Here is a 5000-nt window from a genome sequence, read left to right as displayed (position 1 = left end):
TCCACCTCTTGGCTTTGAATTGTGCGTGATTACCGGGAGAGAGAGGAGGGAAAGGCGAGAAGCTCATGGATCGGGCTGCGGAGGATCAGCCCGTAAAGTAAGTATGCATTTCCGTTCAAGATCACGCTGTCAGCCTGTGTGCGCGTGTGCTTGTGACTGATACTGTATATACGTGTGTGTTTTTGTTAGACTACCATGTGCCTGCATGTCTGCTCTCCTTCCCATCTGCAGTACGACTGATACATATTACAGCACATTTCAAAGCAGAGCCAAAGGCTCCCTGATTACCCCCGCTCGCTCGGAATAAACGGGGCTAGAATAAGGTGGTGAATGACAGAAAGAGTGAGAGGGGTAAGAGAGGCAAAGGGTGGAGGGGGGTGGTTGGTGGTGGTGGTGGGGGTAGAGAGAGGGAGGGAGAGAGAGACAGGGAGCTACGTGACGCCTATCAGCGGCGGAGAGGTTGAACCGTAGAGGAGGCGCAGGGCTTCAGTTGTGTCAGCTCTTGATGTGTTGTCCCCTTGTTTGCGGACTTTTGACTGACGCGATCATTTGGTTTTATCTCCTCAAGCTCGCCTGTTGCAGCCTCCGACGCCAAATAAAGAGGATCACACGGAGGCACAAGGCGCTTTTTTACCTCCCTTTTTCTGTTTTCCTACCGCGGAGCACCCCTTCTGTTCCTGCCCCTCACCGCGTCCATCCAAGTCGGAGCGGGCGAGAGAGAGCGACCGAGCGACCGACAGAGAGAGCAGTCAACCGGGGGAGTCACGCTGGTTCTCCCCCCTTCCCGACTCTCTCCCTCTCCTTTTTTTGAAATTATCCTCGCATCTACTGGCTACCCCCCCTCCCTTGATTTCTTTTTTGTGTTCCAAAACTGCACATTCTCCTCCTCCCTATACACGCACCCTCCCCGATCTATGTGGGAGCCCTGAGAGCGCACCCAGGGGGCAAAACTGTGTATCAAAGCTCCGCGGATTCCCCAGGCAGTCTCGGATCACCGGGGCCAGAGAACTCCCTGCCGGGCCCCCGAAGCAGACATGCCGCGGAGGAAGCAGCAAGCGCCTCGGCGCGCCGCAGGTACGCACTGGCTTTGGTTTGCATGCAATTTACATCTCTCTCTCTCTCTCTCTCCTTCTCTCTCTCTCCCCCCGCGCTCTGTTTGTGCCCCCCCCCTCTCTCCCCTTCCTCCCCGCCTCCCCCATTCAGTTACTTTTCATTGATATTTCCCTCACCCTCATAGTAACATTTATGTAACTGCAACATCCTCTGTTGTATAGTTACTGTGAAGTAGGGAAAGCGCAACTGAACGCAACTTTTGCCCTCTGGTACCAGATGCTATAATTTCTGACATAATTATTACTATTATAATCAGATGGTGTGAAATACCAACCTCTATAACACCTTAGCAAGGATTTTTAGAATTTCAAAGACCCATAACAACATTTTTTTTATTTATTTATTTTTTTATTGAAGTCTTTTGGTAAACATCTCAAAGGTCATTGTTTTTCTGGTCTGTAGTAGAGATGAAATGATCAGTCGATTAGTTTATTAGTTGATTGATATTTTGATAATTAAAGCACTTTTCAAACAAATACATGAAAGCACATGCAGTTGTCAGCCACTTTCAGTGCAACTGTTTCCTGCTCCTCTTCGTTGCTGTTCATCACTGCAAACTGAATCATGTGAAGACGTCACCTGAGGCTTTGGAAAACTGATGGGATTTAAAAAAAAATGTTTCATGATAAAAATAAAGAAAAAGAAAAGAATGTTCAGATTGATTGAGAGAGCAAATCATGATCAGTGTGTAGATTTTAAATATTTTTTACGTGCAGGCAAGTGATGAGAAGATTTAGTGGTGTGCAGGTGTGACCCAGTGGTCAGAGGGATCCGTCCTATTCCCTCTCAAACCAGGTCACAGGCCAGCCCTCCACAGACTGCTGCGTGCTTCCTATAGGAAAGAATGAGAGTTCTCCACTTGAAAAATCCTTTTCGGTTCTCGTTCTCTCCGTTTTCCCCTCGCCTCAGAGAACTTGCTCTTTGATAGATCTCTCTTTACCTCCTCTACCTCTTCACGCTGCCTCCTTCTCTCCCTCCTCCTCCTCCTCCTCCTCCTCCTCCTTCTTCTTCTTCTCCTTTGATTGTCGATATTGACTGTGGAATTAAGGATCTATAGTGGAGAGGTTTTGGTGGAAGCCTAGAGTCAGCTGACTGTCACGGAGGCCTTCGATGCTCGCCGATTTCTTTTGGGGGAAGTCTGAGGAAGTTTATTCTTTTGCCACATTAGTCTCATATGGTCACTACGCTTCTTTATTTTTTCTACTCTAATGCTTCTAATGTTGTGTGTGTGTGTGTGTGTGTGTGTGTGTGTGTGTGTGTTGGCCTCTCAGTGATACTATGACTACAGCAATTTGTAATATGTTTTGATCCACATTATTGGGTTTTAATTAACTTATTTAATTTTTTTCATATATTTTATCCCCGATATTCACTTAAAAACTATACTAATAGCTTCTTCTGTCAGTACTTTCTGTTTCTTTGAGATGTTGACATAGAAACCTCTCTGAAAATTTCCTCAGAGATTTACCACCCTTGTTTTTCATCAGGCTTCGGTCTGTTTTCTCTTTCCCCTTCACTTTCTGGGAAAACACTTTTCTTCTCGTCTTAAAGATTCTCTCACAGCCTGGTGAGGCAGTGTGTGTGTGTGTGTGTGTGTGTGTGTGTGTGTGTGTGTGTGTGTGTGTGTGCTGGAAGAGTGCTTTAATGGACAATTGCCATCTTTGATTTGATGCCTGATTGATCACCTGTCATCTGGCTGAGCCTTTGATCTGTTCATTCCCGATAAGTGTCAATAAATCACCCCTCCCTCCCTCTAGCCTTCCCCCTCTCTCTCTTTCTCTCTCTCTCTCTCTCTCCCTCGTTCACTCTGGTGGCAAAGCAGGGCCTGCTGAAGTCATGTCTGGCCTTGCAAACTTCTAGCCATCATTTAATTGCATCTTTGTGTTTTTTCCCTCCTTTTATTTGCTTAAATGTGCTACTTTTCTTTTTCTCTTTTCGCTTCAGATTTGATGTGAATAAAGAACCGAACTCAGCTTTTATTTCATCCGAAGTGAAGGGAGGCTTCTCAAAATTTTAGATTTTGAATTAATTAAAGAAATTAAACGATCCTCCATTTTTTATAGCTTTTTTTCTGTAGCATGTGGTCCTGTGGCTTTGAAACACTAATTACCATTCAAACTTATTACAGTGCGTTAGTGATGATTTATTCATGACCTTTAACATTTTATTTTAAGCCAAGCACACCCATGTTTGCAACTTTGTTTAACTCTTGAGCAAGTACAGTCTCCACAATATTTCCTACAGTCTAGCACACACACACACACACACACACACACACACACACACACACACACAAACACACTACAATCTAACACATATAATTACATTGACGCAGTGGCGCATGCACACAAGACATGCTGCAATGACTTTATAGTACATATAAACAAGAGTGCTATACTTTTGGCGCATGCACACACACACACACACACACACACAGAGTGGTATGAAAAATGTAACTATTAGCCTAATCGTGAGGCGGAAGACTGGTTTGCTCCATCAGAAGGGCCCGTCAGAGAGACTTTGTTTCATATTTGATTTAATTGTCTGGCCTCTCACAGCCACATTCATCAATGGCCTTAATGGTCAATCAGAGGCTGGCAGAGAGAGAGAGAGAGAGAGTCTTATGTATTCTCAAACCAGGGCCTTACTTGATCAAATGTTTTAGCTAATGGACGCACTGGGTCCACGGGTGAATGGACGGGATAGATGGATGGATGGATGGATGGATGGATGGATGGATGGATGGATGGATACACGCGTAGTGGGATGACTGAGAGCCTTTTTATTCAGCTGGAACGAGCGAGCGAGTGAGTGAGCGAGTGAGTGCGCCGGCAGTGAGAGCTGGAGAGAAAATGAGGCATTTATTTCTTTGATGAGCGGAAGAGAACAAACACCAGGCAGGCAAAGTTTCATTCTACACTATTGGCAACTTCCTATTTTTTTTTTTTCTTCTTTTTTTTTAACTCTTCATTCCTCCTCCTCCTCCCACCACCACCACCACCACCATCCCTTACTCCTTGCCTCCCTCACTCCTTCCCTGGCTCACAGCTGCAAGTTATAAGGTTGAGGAGAACTGCATGGCACACACAAAAAGTGATGACAAATTGATTGCGCCATAGCGATGGCAAGAGTTATGGGGAGGATGGCAAATGATAGGCCTTGATTAGGAACTGGGGGGAGGAGAAGGGGGAGGAAGAACGGGGGTGCCTGTGTTGTTTTGTTTTTTGTTTTTTTTCCCCCAACAGAAAAAGCTCTTCCCTTCTTTCACTTTTTCCTCCCTTTCATGTCACTGATTCGGCCTCCAGAAAACGAAGCGTTGCTGAAGCGTTTGCGGTGAAAGGCAGTGATTCGTTCAACCATCAAATTTGTTAAAATGACAGAAACTAGTAAATCTGGTTAAAGGTCAGAGAGCTTATTGAAAAGTTCCTTTGGAGCATTTCATGTGTTCTTAATTGTCAGAACAGACCATATGCAGATCCACTTGAACATGGCATCAACAGTCATCCCATCCAGACTCGTCCACAGGGCTCTGTTGTAGAGGAAGAACCGGTTCCTTTGAGTCGTCATCCGTCTCTATCGGTTACGATGATCCCACACTTTCTCCCTTCTTTCTTTTTCCAACAAACCTCTGCACTGCCCTCACCCCACCACCAGCCCCACGCACACACACTTCCCACTCCGACGACGCAGCGCACTCAGCCGTCTAAAAAGAGGAGTTGTTTTGCCAGCTTCATTAGCGTTCTCCTAATTAGCCGAGCATCTGATGGATCTCTGACAGGCCTAATGATTGGAGATGACAAGCTCCGCACACTGTCACGCTCGCCAATTAGGTCTGCAGCGTAGCTGGATGTAATCAACTTGATCTTACACCGTCCTCATTTGCCCCC

The 5000-nt window shown here is 45.7% G+C and overlaps 1 protein-coding gene across 1 annotated transcript in view; it reads left to right on the top strand.

Moving 5' to 3' along the window:
- tshz3b (teashirt zinc finger homeobox 3b) overlaps positions 1–5000 on the top strand; it is a 41690-nt gene that overhangs the window by 381 nt on the left and 36309 nt on the right. The window contains exons 1-2 of the mRNA XM_023429708.2: positions 1–97; positions 569–1074. The exon at positions 1–97 is cut by the window's left edge and continues 381 nt beyond it. The gene's annotated coding sequence lies outside the window, so the exon portion shown is untranslated. The remainder of the gene's footprint in view (positions 98–568; positions 1075–5000) is intronic.

This window comes from Seriola lalandi, unplaced genomic scaffold (genome assembly GCF_002814215.2).
Source record: "Seriola lalandi dorsalis isolate HSWRI2012SDOR001 ecotype SW California unplaced genomic scaffold, Sedor1 jcf7180002054898, whole genome shotgun sequence".
NCBI lineage: Eukaryota > Metazoa > Chordata > Actinopteri > Carangiformes > Carangidae > Seriola > Seriola lalandi.
The sequence above is the reverse complement of the archived record's forward strand: the minus strand, read 5'-3'. Positions and strand labels throughout refer to the sequence as shown.